The 15,788-nt window shown below is 45.0% G+C and overlaps 1 long non-coding RNA gene across 2 annotated transcripts in view; it reads left to right on the forward strand.

Annotated features, from left to right (window-relative positions):
• LOC142767527 (uncharacterized) overlaps positions 1-15,788 on the forward strand; it is a 78,831-nt gene that overhangs the window by 7,829 nt on the left and 55,214 nt on the right. For both annotated transcript variants that reach the window (XR_012884956.1, XR_012884955.1), the window contains exon 2: positions 15,180-15,303. This is a non-coding gene — a long non-coding RNA (uncharacterized LOC142767527). The remainder of the gene's footprint in view (positions 1-15,179; positions 15,304-15,788) is intronic.

A 15,788-nucleotide genomic window follows, 5' to 3' on the forward strand; every position in this document is an offset into this window, starting at 1 on the left:
TAAATATGAAAGTGTGAGAGAGCGGGGGAAAATGGGGCTGCCACTAAATGTATGAGTGAAAAAGGAACGGGTTATCTAGGATCAAAAAGGAAACGGTGGGGAGGTAAGAATGTACACGTGTCGATGAGTACCAGTTGTCGAAGCAGTTGTCAGAAGTAAACAACGGCAGTTTTCAAATTCCTACATGGAGGGCCTAACTCATGTTCTTTGTGAATGAACCATAGCCAAAGTATTGAAGAGCCCCTTCAGAAAGTTAATACCTGCTGGCTCGAAGTGTATTGATCATGTGAAAGAGGCCCGACACTGCTTGTTTTTGTCTTTTGTGGACCTTAAATTTCACTCAATTGTGTAGAGTTTCAGTTTCCGGAATTGTTACAATAAAATGCTGTGTCACTGTTTTCGGTAATTTATTTGCTGTGTCCATGTGATGACCATTTTATCTAACTTTAACACGCTGCTCTGTTTCACGAATGTACTGTTTATGGCAGTATAAACATTTGATCATGTATATAACGTTTTCACTAGAGAAGGCCAAACTAGATTGTACATGATGGACTTAATCACTTCCGGTACTCTTAACTATCATGTCAACTTGAACGTGTTGGCAAGTCTTGCATCTTGGACCAGAGCGAGGTCTTACTGGAGCAGTAAAATGAGTTTACTTTTGGAAGCTATAACATCTCCTTGAAATTCATATTGCAAAGCGGCAGTACCTTTTGCACGAGGGGAAACGCTTTTCTAAGGCACTCATTGCTTGCCAGTATTGAACAATACTTGCGAAGGGTGTCGTTTATATTTGGGAGCATACTTGAGTATTTCGCTATAAAGACTGGCGTCTCTAAGCAGCCTTACTTAGGCGGACCTACCTCGAGATGGCGCAGCAGTCTAGGATGCAATGATGAAATTCGGTTGGAATGACATCGAACCATAATATTTTAAAACACGGCTCAAGAAATCGTTAAGAAATCTGGGGTGCGGTCTCACTAGCGACGTCCTGCCGGTGATGTTCTCCCTCACCAAAGCAAAATTGCCCACCCTGGTGCAGTACTGGGCCAAAAATTCCCTATTTACGCCCAATTTTACCCTCAGTTCCCAGTGGCTGCGAAGCAACTGTCCAAGGCAGTGGTCAGACCAGCGATACAGCGGACAGTGCTAAGAATCTCTGGGTACAGACAGGCCAGCATTGGAATCAAAACGTGGCTATGTTCAACGCTAGAACAATATATAATGACAATATATAGCCTAGCTGTGCTATTCAAGGAATCACAGGGTGCTAAATGGGATGTTATAGGGCTCAGCAAAGTTAAGAAGACGCATAAGGCTTATACATTGCTGAAGAATAGACACGTCCTATGCTGCCATGGATTAGTTGGCAGAAAAGGAGTGGGTTTCCTCATACACAAGAATATTTCTGGCAATATTAAGGAATACTATAGCATTAGTGAGAAAGTAACAAGTATTAGAGTTAAGTTCAAGAAAAGGTGCAAGGTCAGGATGGTGCAGGCCTACGCTCTTACATCGAGCCATGATGATCATTTGGTTTAACGCTTCCATGAAGACGTAGAGTCAGCTATTAATAAAGTAAAGACACGGAATGCCATTTTAACGGGAAATTTAATGCCAAAGTAAGCAAGAAACAGCCCGGAGACCATGCAATGGGGGATTATGACATCGGCTGTGAAATTGCCAGAGGGAAGTTATTAGTATAGTTCGCAGAACGTATTAATTTATGGATCTTGAATACCTTCTTCAGAAAATGGGCTAACGGTAAGTGGACGTGGCGAAGTCCCAATGGCGAAACTGAAAATGAAGTAGACTTCATTCTGTGTCCACATCCAAGCATTGTACTGGATGTAGAAGTAGTTGGCAAGATTCGATTCCCCGAGATTTTGAAAATCAAGGGCCTAAGCTGATCATTGGGATGAGACACATGCTGGCAGGCTGTTCCACGACTCTCGCTGACCCTGAAGAACAATGGCTTTACTAGCAGACGATGGTGCGAAGCGCGTCTTATCAAAACCAACTACTGGCAGTCCAGAAGGTCCACGATGACGCCACAAGGCTCGGCCTGGCGGTACCAACGTGGTCGTGGCCCACCTCAGTCTGAAAAGACCGGGTTTCAGGACACAAATAAAGTTTGGTAAATGAATGAATGAATGAAGCTGATACGCAAGAAGCCAATTATTTTGCTAGCAGTGAGAGTAACAATACAGGACTTCAGAGTTCCGCTTCAGAATAGATTCAGGGCACTAAAACGAGGTAACTGATGTCAACGCCAACACAGTGCACAATTGATTGATATGTGGGGTTTAATGTCCCAAAACCACCATATAAATATGAGAGACGCCGTAGTGAAGGCTCCGGAAATGTCAACCACCTGGGGTTCTTCAACGTGCACCCAAATCTGAGCACACGGGCCTACAACAATTCCGCCTCCATCGGAAATGCAGCCGCCGCAGCCGGGATTCGAAACCGCGACCAGCGGGTTAGCAGCCGAGTACCTTAGCCACTAGACCACCATGGCGGAGTCACAATGCACAATAGCTTTACTAGCTTTACTAGTATAATAAAGAAGTCTGCAATTGCAGCTGGAGGTGCAGTCCCTAGACAGAACACTCGAGGTGCAGTCCCTAGACGACAAACCATGAAAGCCTCTAATGCAATCGACAAACTAGAGCTGTGGAGCTTTCGAAGTTATTTAATAGGCGTAAAGTAGCCAGCATCAAAACTTATAACTTGGAGAGAATGGAGCAGGCGGTAAAGAGCAGCAGAAGTTTAAATGTTGCGAAAGCAAACTTGCGCATAGACGAAAATTGCATGTATGCATTAAGGGACAAGGAAGGCAATGTCATGACTCATAAACAATATGGATAAAATAGTTGAGGTGGTGGCGGAGGTCTGTACATAAGCCGAAACAATCAGGGTGACAACGGAAGAAGTAATAACAGCTGATAGGAGTTTTACATACTACTAGTAACGACAAGGAATCTAAGGAAAGCTTTAAAAGGTATACAAAGAGGTAAAGACGCTGGTGATGATAAGGTACCAGTGGAACTGCTGAAAGATGGCCGACAAATTGTGTTAGAAAACTGGCCACGATATATACGAAGTGTCTCTTTTGGGAAAGGTACCAGAATGTTGAAAGAATGCTAATATTATGTTAATTTATTAGAAAGGATGCGTCAAAGGCTTGAAGAGCTTACTGGCCGATCAGCCTATCGTACGTTCTCTACAAACTAGTCCCAAATGACTAGCTAACAAAATAAAGCCACATTACAGTTTAGTAAACTAAAGGACAAAGCAGGATTTCGTATAGGCTACTCCACAACAGATCATATTTATACTATCAATCGTGTTATTGGACGTATGCATGTGGGAGGTATTGGCCAGATACTGCACCAGGGTGGGCAATCCTTCTCTGGTGAGGAAGTGCGTCACTGGCGGTGGCCACCGGTGAGGCCGCTCCCCAGGCCTTCTAAAGTAGTTCCATCACTACGTGGATTTTTTAAAAGTTCAGTTGAGAACTGCACGGAACCGGATCTGCACCACGAACCTTTTGCATGTGAGGCTGATGCTCTAGCCACTACGCCATTTCTTTCTTTCAAAGAGGGTTCAGCCTGACAAAGAAACTTACAAAAAGGGTTCAGCTTAAATTGAAGACCATGCAGCAAGCAATCGAAAGGGAAATAGTAGGTGGAACCTTAAGAGACAAAACAAAGCAGGGTAGAAAAGGGAAGAAACCGGGGTGAATGATATCATAGTTGAAGTCAAGAAGAGGAAATGGGCATGAGCTGGGAATGTAGCGCGTAGACAGGATAACTGCTGGTCAATAAGGGTAACTTACTGGGTTCCCAGAAAACGCGAGTGGGTTAGGAAGAGACAGAAAGTTAGATGGGTAGATGAGATTACAAAGTTTGTGGGTATAAAATGGCACCTGCAAGTCCAGGACCCAGTTGACTGGTGGAACATCGACAGGCCTTTGTCCTGCATTGAACGTAGTCAGGCTGATGATGGTGATGATGATGCTATCAATGAGTTAATAGAAAAGTGGTCAAAGTAAAACCAACTCATATAAACTACGTCAAGACATCAGCAGCAATACAGGCACTACGGAATCAGGGCATCGACGAACCATGCATATACATACTGGAAGAAATCTACAGTGGATTTACATCCACCACTGTTGTCTATACATAAAATGACAGAATCCCAATAAGGAAGGGTGTAAGGCAGGAAGATGCAATCTCTGTAATGCTACTCCCCACGTGTTTACAGGAGGTTTTCAGAGCTCTAGATCGAGAAGAGACGGGGATAATAAATAACGAAGAGAATCTTAGTAACCTGCCATTCACTGGTGATATTGCATCGTTTAACTCAGGCGACGAATAACAGCTTATGATTACTAAATCTGGAATGGAAAGCTGAAGACTTGGTCTGAAAATGAACATTCACGAATCTAAAGTAATGTGCAACACTTTCGGCAGGAAACAACACTTTGCGGTCAGTAGAGAGACGCTGGAAGTTGTAAACGAATATGTCTACTTAAAACAGGCAGTTCCCACGGAGCCAAATCATGAAAGTAAAATAACTGGAAGAATAATAATGAGATGGATCACACTCAGCAAGCATTCTAAAATCATGAATAGTAATCTGCCTATAACCCTCAAGCAGAAGGTGTATAACAGCTGCATCTAGTCGGTACTTAACTACGGAGAAGAAACCTGGAGGTTTATAAAGAGTGTTCAGCTTAAATGGAGAACGATGGAGCCAGCGATGAAAAGAAAAATTATAGGTGTAACCTTGAGGTACAACAAGTGAGCAGAGTGTGTCTAGGAAACTATCGGGGTTAAGGATATTGCCAATCGCACGTTTTGAGTCGAGGAATAGAGCGGTTCTCGTCCTGAAGGAAAAAAAAAGACCTCCTGCTTCTTTTCTGCTCAAGAGCAAGCCATGACGGCCGCATCTTCTAGGAGCTAGCTGCTCGGTGGTTTATTAAACCCCCATCAGTACTGCTGAAGCCTCGTGATAAGCTCGTAGAGATGCTGGGTATTCTGGCAGATATTTCAGACCACTCCGCCCCCCACGGAGCCTTCATGCGAGTTCACCACCAGTGAACACTCGCGGGCATCGGGCCAGCCACCGTATCAGGACATTGCTTCCGGTGGTCGACGCAGGAAATAGCTGAAATCAGAAACAAATGTACATGGGCCGGGCATGTGGTGCGTAGGCAGGATAACCACTGGTTATTAGGGCAATTAACTGGATTAACATGGAGTGCAAACGCACAAAAAGGAGACATAAAGTTATGGGCCGATGAGATTCAAATATTCGCAGGTGTAATATGGCAGCAGAAAACACGAGACTGGTTTGATTGACGGATAGTAGGAGAGGCTTTTGCCCTGCAATATAATTTTCGGGTGGAGTTTTCTCGGAAGCATGTTCTTATTATTTGGCAGTGTTTTCTGACCATGTTCAAAAAGTTTTGCAGGGCCCTTTTAAAGCACGCTGTTCAAACAGAACGGCATACAGACGAAACGAGCGCATATAAGTATACACTAGAGAAGCGTGAACAGCTGTCACAATTCATTCATCACTGCATGTCACTAGCGCACTCCTTTTGTAAACGTGGCCTGAGCACCGAACGAAAGGAAGTTCGTCCTCTCCCGAGCTGTGAGTCTCAATAAGCGCACGCACAGGAGACACCACTCTCCGAGAAGGCACTGCTTCGTCGAGGCGAGACAATCTTTAGAGCGCGCCAAACGCGTGTCCATTGCGCCATCTCGCTACTGGTAACTAAATCAGGCCTAAATTTCGAAGCTCTGAGAACACCACACGATGTATGTGGAATATAAATGGCTTGCCGTTAGCATTACCCACAACGTACGCCTTGTGGCGTAGTCATAAGTGCCATGCACTGCGAAGCGAGAAGTTGCTGGTTTGATCTGTGCGACGTACTCTTGATTCTTAATTTCTATTTGCTATCTGTTAGTATATATTGTACAACGTAATATCCGTGACAGAAATACGTCATTGGAGCCGTGATAGACCTTGGCGTAAAATGCTTTTGTGTTAAAATAGACAAAAGGTTTTGAGAGTGAGAGAAAAAGAAAAAAAAAGAAAATGGGAATACCGAGAAAAACTTGATAAAGGATAAAGATGAAAAAATAGAGAATGAGCTTTTCAAAGAGAGTTCAAAGAGATAGAAATAAGCAGATGGTAATCAGGAGCGGTACACCATTCGGTTCGCGTCTACGTCAGTCTTCATTACACAAGAGACAAAAGGCAATGAAGAAATGGACATCTGCCGGGCCATACCATGTCAGCAAGACAACCGCTGGTGATTAGGGGAATCTGACAGGATTCCCAGAGATGACAAGCGGGTGGAGGAGAGACAGAAAGTTAGGTGGGTAGCGGCAGCAGCAAGCAGAGGACCAGAGCTGGCGTAGTTTTATAAAGTTTTTTATGTATTATGAAAACTCCATTCGTCTGTGTGATTATCTGTCTTTCTCTTAATTTCTCTTTTTCCCATCCGCTCTTTATCTATATCTCTCACCATCTTTTTATCTCTTTAAATGCATCTTTCATGTTTTCTTTCCTCTTTTTCTAGCAATATGTTTCCCTGTACTCGTGTTCTCCCCCTTAACGGTCCAAAACTTCCATAGGATTATGAGAAACGTCGTAGTAGAGCGCTTCGGAAATTTCGACTACGTTGGGTTCTTTAACCTGCACCTGAAGCTAGGAACACCAGCCTGAAGCATTTTTGCCTCCTCCGAATGCAGCCGCAGCAGAAGGAATTCGATCTCTAGACCAGTGCGTGAGCAGCCGAGTGCCTTAACCATCATACCATCACGGCGGGAGTCTATCCTCTTCAAGCCGGACAAATAGGCGCACGTGTCCTGGAGATACACTGCAGCTGAAGAAGATCACATAAAAAACGTCTCGTTTTATGATGATGGTAGCTTTCAGATTTTGTATAAACCGAATGGCCAGCTTAAACAGCTGCGTTCTACAAAAATAGCACTAGAGATTTTGGGTACTGAAGTATATCGGACGTTACCGAATAGGCTCTCATAGTTTAAATGAAGAAATGGCGTCTGCCGGGCCGTAGCACGTAGGCAGGAAACAGCTGGTCATTAGGGGCATCTGACGGGATTCCCAGAGAGGGCAAGTTGTAGAAGGGGAGACAAGAAGTTGGGTGGTGGCAGCAGGAAGCACAGAAAAAAGTTGTTTGGCGGTACATGGGGGAGGCCTTTGTCCTCCAGGGGGCGTACAAGCTGCTGCTGCTGATGATGATGATGATGATGATTATGATGATGATAATGATGATAATGGGTATGACCACCAACCATATTGCAAAAACCAGTGCCACTGGGTACCAACGTCAAGCGCCATGCCTAATTATGGGTCCAGTATGGCACTGGTACCATCACCTCCCAGCGCTAGTACTTGGACACTGGAGCGGCAGCGTCCCAGTGCTCTGCGCAAAATGGCTTAGAAGGGTTAAAACGGGGATGTTCATTCACCATAAATAAATAACTATCATAAGTAAAATAACACGCAATCTCATAAAAATAAAAAAAACAAAAGTGTGCAAAAAAATGAAACGCCTCCTGACCGGATTTGAATTCGCCACTTTCGCATTTCAAACAGCGCACCTTCCCCTCCACGCTACACCCTAACCTGCTTGTTGGGTTGTAAAATGACTATTTATTCGTAGAACGCACCGTTCTACTTCATGTTTACAAGTCGCACAGTCAAAATTGACGTGACATTTTTTTCCAAATACCAATTGCATCTAGATTTAACAGTGACAAACGGCTTCCGAACACAAAATGATGTGCGGATATTAGCAAGGGCGCAAAGTTTTTTAAAGCGTGCACATCTTAACTCTGAGAAATCTCAAATTGACTGGAAAAAGGCCACAGATTGTCAGCTATTGCTGCCGATAGTTTTTTTTTTTTTGCTGGTAGGTTTTCGCACTTCCTGCTGGTAAACATGTACCGATGATTTAAAATGACCTGTTCGTTATGTATGCACGCACACGAATGAATAGTGAGTGTTTTTTTCGCGCAAGCGGCGATATAGCAGTATACATCCAGCGTGCCAGATTACATATTTGCATGCATGCAGTTATATTGCTACCTGCAACTAAAAAACGGCCGAAGAAATTACCAATTCAATCTGCTGAAAAAGTATGCCAGTGTGTTAGCTCACTAACGCGTAGCAAATTGCCAACTCAAAATTGCGTGTTCTTACATACGAGTCAGAGAAGTACCAGCTACTGCGCTCAAAAGGAAGCTTTCGGTGACAGCATGCGTTGCTGAAAGCGCGACACATCAATCGTTGTCGCTCTTTGTGCGGGCACCGCACACGCAAAGGAATGTTTTACTTCGGCTCAGGGATGCCTATGCATTCCTGAGCCGAAGTAAAACAGTAAACAAGCCGACTATACCATACAATCATTTTTACACTTTATAATTGTGCCTATCTAAAGTGGAAAGCACCGGCAGCATGTACACCAACATGGCCGGCAGGATCGGCCTCGCTGGGACGGGGCTTTGGGGAAAGCCGCTTTCGCAGCAGCTGAGTTCCGATGCTCGAAGTTTCTGCATTTGAGCTTCGCAACATCTTTAACTGTTACACAAACTGCACCTCAGGTAAGTTGAAGGTCAATCATTGCCAGACATGCATTTATGGAGTGGCGATAACGAGCGACAGCAGTCTTTCTGGCCTTCACTGGCAGTGTACAGCGGGCGTGCCAGTGTAAATATATTCAGTTATATCAATATCAACAATTAAAAACGCCCAAAGAAATACTAATGCAATCCGCTGAAAACGTATACAAGGGAGTCAGTTAACGAAGGCGTACCAAATTACCAACTGGAAAAGTGCTGTTTCTGCGAACATCGACACAAGGTAAAATTGTTGATTTAGGTTCACGGATATCTAAACTATACTTTGCAGTTATTCTCACACTTTAAAATTGTTTGTACACGAAGCAAGAAGCACCGGCAACATATGTGAAAAAGGTGCATTTATTGCTGCAACACTTACCTGCATGCGCCGCAAACATTGATTGATTGATGATTTGATTTGTGGGGTTTGACGTCCAAAACCACAATATGATTAAGAGAGACGCCATAGTGGAGGGCTCCAGAAATTTCTATTACCTTGGATTCTTTAAGGTTCCTCAAATCTGGGCACACAGGCCTACAACATTTCCACCTTCATCGGAAATACAGCCTCCGCCGCCGGGATCCGATCCCGCAACCTGCGGGTGAGCAGCCGAGCACCTTAGCCACTAAACCACAGTGGCGGGGTGCGCCGTAAAAATTACGTATGCTTCGTATATGCTAGGAGAGCATCTCTCCGTGCCATATAATAAAGCGTTTTATATTCAATGGCACTGAAACAAACCACGGCACACGCTACATTAATGTGCACGCTGCGCTGGTAGAAACAGTGCGTGCTCCAGTATTCACCAGCGCTTTCCAGTGAAAGTTCCAGTGCTTCCAGCGCTTCGCAGCGTGCACCAGCAACACAGTGGTTAAGCCAGCACCCTTACCAGTGCGACACAGCTATTTTCCACTGCACTCCGTAACGTGACAGTAAATACCAGCGTGTACAAGTGCCAAAAAACGTACTGACATCATGCTGGGGACGCTGTTTTTTGCAATCGACCCATCTTATGTTTGTAAATATAGGTAGTTTGATGTCGACATTTTGGGTAAAATTATAGCGACGTCCGCACGTAACTACCGCCATAAGCGCTGAGGGCTGCGATGTGCGCCATCAAAACGACGTTGTGAAACGCCATAAGCGTTGTGAAAGCCATAAGCGCTGAGTGCTTCGATGTGCACCAACAAACAAAACTAATTTGTGAGACGCGACACCCATTTAACCATGACGCAGTTCGTTGGCATACCGCTTTTTTTTCTCGTTCCTTGACTGAGAACACCACATGCACCATTGAACACCCAGCAGAAACTGCGGTAGGCAGAGCGTCTTTTGCCTACCAAGACAGCGCCACCGCATTTTCGTGACGTAAGCCTATCTTGTAGCTGTACCTGCACAGGCTTAGTCGAAGTGGTTTCCCGGGCCCGTAAAAGAGCCGTGCTGCTCATGCACGAGCAGCGTTGACGTCACACGGCACAGAGCTTGTGTGCCAGAGAAGAAGGCTTCTAGGCTCTTGGAGGGACGTGTGCTGGCGCTTGAGACACGTTAGCTTGCCCTTTTGTTTGTTCATCATTCTGTGCCTCTATCTGTGTGTTTGTCCGTCAATTTATCCACCTTTATGTCTGTCTGTCCGCCAGCCCGTCTGTAGCTCACGCCTCGTGGCGTAGCCGAATTAAGCTACTGCTAACTTTATTTTTTGTTTCTCTCTGTACTCCTGCTTAGGGTAGAGAGAGAGAGAGAAGTAAACGTTTATTTTGAAACAGTGTTCCGAGCAATGCCCGATGTCACCCTGAGGTGGGAGGGCTCCTTAGTCCAGGAACCCTCTGGCTTCTACTGCCCTCTTGGCCCTGGCGACGAGTTGTTGTTGCTCTTCCAGGTCCTCGAGGGCGAGCTTCGCCTCCCACGTTTCGGTTAGGTCTTCGTTCGTCCGTCCTGCTTCGTTATCAGTCGTGTGTTGTTGCAGATTACGTCTGGCAATACACTGGCATGCAAGAAGCAAGTGCGCCAGGGTGTCCGGTACGTTGCAAAGCGGACAAATAGAGCTATATCTCGTTGGGTAGAGGCGGTGCATTAGGGCCCCGTGTGTGTATGTGCTGCTTTGCAGGCGTCTCAGTATTACGCTTTCCTCTTTTGTAAGTTTTGGGTGTGGTGGAGGGTATACTCGTCGCTCCAGCCTGTAATGCTGGAGTAACGACGAGTAGGTGTTTTGAACAACTTCCGTCTCTTCAACGACGGGTTGAATGTCCTGTGGGCAGGGGGCAGTCCAGCTGACGTGCTCGCGGGCAGCGGCGTGGGCCGCTTCATTTCCCTGCAGACCCTCGTGTCCTGGCACCCATAATACACAAGTTTATGGGAGGGGAGTGCTTCGCCGTTCCAAATATTGATGGCATTGGCTGAGATACGGCCCTTAGCGAAATTCCTGCAGGCGGCTTGTGAGTCGGTGAAAATCACTGCGGCGTCTGTACATGTTGTCATTGCTAGGGCGATTGCCGATTCTTCTGCAGCGTCTGAATTGAGTGCGTTGACCGTGGCTGACGCTAATTCTCGGCCTTGAGAATTGACGACGCTGACAGCGTACGCGTTTCTATGCGGATACTTGGCTGCGTCAGTGTAGCGGGCGTCCGGGTCTTGCTTGAACTTTCGTCGAATAGCGTTAGCTCTAGCCTTGCGTCTACTTTTGTGGAAAGTAGGATGCATGTTGCGTGGAATAGGTGCGATGGACAGCGACTCTCTAATGTACAGCGGGATGCGCTTTTTCCGGTCTGCATCGGCGATGAACGTGTCGCTGTAGTTGAGGTAGCGGAGCACCGACCTCCCCGTGGGCGTCAGCTTGAGCCTCTCCAGCTGACTATTCCTATGCGCTTTAATGAGCTTTTGCCACGTGTTGTGGACGCCCATCTTTAGGAGACGTGTGGTAGAGGCCATTGGCGGAAGTCCCAGGGCTACTTTAGTGGCCTTTCTTATCATGATATTAAGTTTTTCAATTTCAGCAGTTTTCAAATTTAGATACGGCGTGCCGTACGTAATGCGGCTGGTGAACAGAGCTTGCATTATACGTAGCGTGTCGTGCTCTTTGAGTCCGTTTCGTTGATTCGCGATCCTCTTGACGAGGTGCGTGAGTTGTGATAGTGTCCGTTGGAGTCTCGGTATGGTGGCAGCTCCCGATCCATCCTTGTAGATGTGAACTCCAAGCACTCGCATGGTCTCAACTTTTGGAATTAAGGTTCCTTTCAGCTTTACGCTAGGGTCGGGCTCATCGTATAGAGGGGGTCTGCGTCTTGTTCTCGCTTTGAGGACGAGGTGCTCGGATTTCTCGGGGGCACAGCAGAGACCGCAGTCTCTGAGATACCGTTCGATGGCATCTACGGCGGTTTGTAGGCAGGTCTCTTGTCTCCCAGTGTTCGAAGCCCTGGTCCAGAACGTGATGTCATCAGCGTAGATCGCGTGCCGTAATTTAGGTATTTTGTCGAGAATTTTTGGCAGATTGATCACAGCCACATTGAAAAGTAACGGCGAGATGACCGAACCCTGCGGGGTTCCTTTTTTCGGTAGTTGGAAGTGCTCAGGGTAATTACAAAAAATAAAGGAACAGTGGCTATCGCCGATGCTATGTGACACAGACCCCTTCATGATGGTGGCAATTTTCGGGGATGGTCACAGAGTTTACGACCACCTAGAACAGGTTTACTGTATCAGGTAAAAATGCGGGCAGAAATAAAAAAGAGGAAGTGCGTGCAGCGGCACTCTTCAGGATCGGCCTCAATTGTGCGAAGTTGCCATAATACTGATAAACGAAACAAAACGTTAGGCGATTCTACAGGTCTTGGCAGCCAGACAACTAAGGTTGCTTACATCAAATATTTATGATACACCTTAACAATCAGCGAGAAAACATCTTCACCCCATGTACTGGCGCTAATAATGCAAGTACATCACAGTAATTGCGTTTAACAACCGAACCCAAGACATATCATAACAAAAATAAGTAATCAGTGCTCATTCGATATATTTATGCAAAACTACTCCAAATATAAAAAACAAATAACTCTTTTCATTGTTTCATTTGCACAGCGTAATTACACAGCATCTCGAAACCCAGTTTCATCAAATACTAGCTTCTTCAGAAGACGACAGCGCATTAAACAATATATTTCGCTTGTTGATTCCAGACGGGGTAAAAACACACTCGTCTTGGTCTGATGAGTGCGGCGAGTTGGGCAGGTTGGTAACGATGCATGACTAAGAAATCTTAGCGCCACAGAACGGAAACAAAAGAAAGAAACGTAGACAACACGAGCGCCTGACATTCCCTTCCGTACAATAGTTTCTGAAAGGAACACTTGGCTTCAAATAGTGTCCCGATATCTTCAAAAGAACCTTGAATCTCTGGTTGTGGCTGACCCTTTTCAAGTGGCTAGTTCGGATATACTCGTAGATTTTCTTAGGAACAACGACTCGGGAGGCTTAAGGGCATTTAGTTCCATTTACACATGCGCGTTTACCTGTTTATTTCCTGATATTACATTTTTTGTTTTTGTATGACGTTGTATAACAATATATGTGTAAAAAAGTAGGCGTGAGATTTCTGTGATTAAAAAGTGGCTGACCCTTTTCAAGTGGCTAGTTCGGATATACTCGTAGATTTTCTTAGGAACAACGACTCGGGAGGCTTAAGGGCATTTAGCCTCGACATCGAGGATCTTTACTACTCCTTACCGCAACCCCCTCTTCTGCAGAGTGTAAAGGAGTGTATTGGGAGTCAAGAGGACGAATTTGAGTTCACCTCTCGTTCAGGTGTGTCAGTTGAGGGGTTCCTCGAGGTACTGAGGTGTTACCTGGAAGCGACACTCGTCACTTGGAATGGGAAAGTATTTGCTCAGAAATCTGGCGTATGTATCGGTTCGTGTGTCGCGCCTATTCTGAGCACAATATTTTTGGCAAAGGTGGACAGGGCTATACAGGGTAGTCTTGTTGATCTGGCAATCAAAGTGTTTCGTTATGTTGATGATTACTTGGTTTTCGTGGACAGGGGTGTTTTTATCAGAAAAATGATTGATGTAATGAAGGTGTTCAGGGAGCAAGGGCACGGTTTGACGTTCACATGTGAGGTACCCCGGAACGATGCATTGCAGTATTTAGACCTCCAGTTAGCATTTAGCCCTGATGGTTTATGCTGGCGATATAAACCAAGGTCTCAAAAGGGCTTGCTTGACTACCAGTCTGGTCACTCCAGACTTGTAAAGAATGGAATAGCCAGCTCCTGTATCCGGTCTGCCATCTCAAAGTCATGCCCGCACCTGATTCGACAAAGCATGTGTGAACAAGCAGTTAAGTTGCGGCAGGCAGGGTACCCTGATGCTGTTATAGCCGCTGTTAGTGAAAGGTTGCTTAAAACCATAAGAGCAGGTGGTAAGCTGGCGGCGACGGAAAGATGCAAAGGGAGCAGACCTTTCTCGGTAATCCCTTATATTCACGGAGTGTCCCACCGGTTTAAGAGAGTGGCGGCACGCTTTGGCGTCAACGTGGTGTTTTCAGCCAAAAGTAAACTGAAGGATATTTGCCCGAGACTGCAGCACCGTGAAAATAAAAAAAGTGGTAAAAAAGGCAAGTGCACAATGAGACATGGCATTCGTTTCGTGTCTTGTGTAAAAGGGGTGGTATACGAGACGCCCTTTTCGTGCGGACACGTTTACGTGGGCCAATCTGGGCGGTGTCTCAATATCCGTCTACGCGAGCACCACAGCTCTTTGAAAGGCACACCGACATCCCACTTGGCATTACATTGCCGTCAGTGTGGCTGTACTCCAATGTTCGATCAAACAGCTGTGCTATTCCGTCACAGAGAGCAGTTAACCCGAGAATTAGTTGAGGCCTGCTTCATCCGAAAACGTGGCGAGAAGTGCGTGAGTCATCCGTCTGTACTCCTTCACGATAAAGAATTTTCATTCATAATGAGCACGTTTTCATAGTTTCACCGAGGTAAGCATGCGCAGTTGGTGTCACATTTTTCGTTTGTAGGGTTTTTCGGGGGGCTGTTAAGTTTTTTTCTAAGTTTTCTTGGTTCCATTTACACATGCGCGTTTACCTGTTTATTTCCTGATATTACATTTTTTGTTTTTGTATGACGTTGTATAACAATATATGTGTAAAAAAGTAGGCGTGAGATTTCTGTGATTTGAGTTCGTATATATTCATGTGTGTTTCCTAATAAACTTGGTTTGAAGTTAGCGCTCGTGTTGTCTACGTTTCTTTCTTTTGTTTCCGTTCTGTGGCGCTAAGATTTCTTAGTCATGCGTCTTGGTCTTTTATTGAAATAATATCCCCTTCGCAGCACAGTCACGTGCCGAGCATAAAGAAAAAGTTCGAAAGAAGGTAATATAATTCTGAAAAAAAAAACGGTTGGCAAATGCTTATTTTCTCACAATTGCTTAAATCATAAAACTAAGAGTGTTACAACTCATTCTCCTCCAAACCTTCCTTAAACGAGGTTATTCATCTTGCAGGATAATATTATTCTTCGAAGGCACAGCTAAGAAAACCAGCCTACGAAAATGAAATTCTCATTGCAAGTACTGCTGCTTCTTCTGCCAGCCTGTTTGACGCACGCAAGTGTTCCCGAGCAGATTAGTAAGTCATGTTTTGTCCCCTTTTCTTTCTACACATTTATATCACAATTACTTATAATAACAATTCATATAAATTTCTTGAGATGATCGTTTGTTAGATGTCAGTTTTCTGTGTCTAACAAAAAAACAGCACCTAAAAACGTGGTTACCCTGTTTCCTATTTGGCTTTTTACAATTTAAGAATAAGCTTTGAATAACTGTTCCGGCCTAATATGTGATAAGTCGTTAAAAAAATGAATTATCAAAGGATACGTAAAAAAGCTGTTAAAACACATACCATTCCAGCGGAATATGTAAATGTACAAAAATTAAACCAAACAGCACAGTAATAATTGTATCTGGTGGCGATGTGTGAGTGTGGATGCAAATGCAGGAACCCTTCTTCATTCAAACGTACGTGGTCGTGCACATGCCAGACGCACTGCTTTTCTTTTTTTCTTCGTTGCTTCTTTGTTTCTTCATTTATTTTTTGATACATGTATTTTG

The sequence above is a fragment of the Rhipicephalus microplus genome, chromosome 7 (genome assembly GCF_043290135.1).
Source record: "Rhipicephalus microplus isolate Deutch F79 chromosome 7, USDA_Rmic, whole genome shotgun sequence".
NCBI lineage: Eukaryota > Metazoa > Arthropoda > Arachnida > Ixodida > Ixodidae > Rhipicephalus > Rhipicephalus microplus.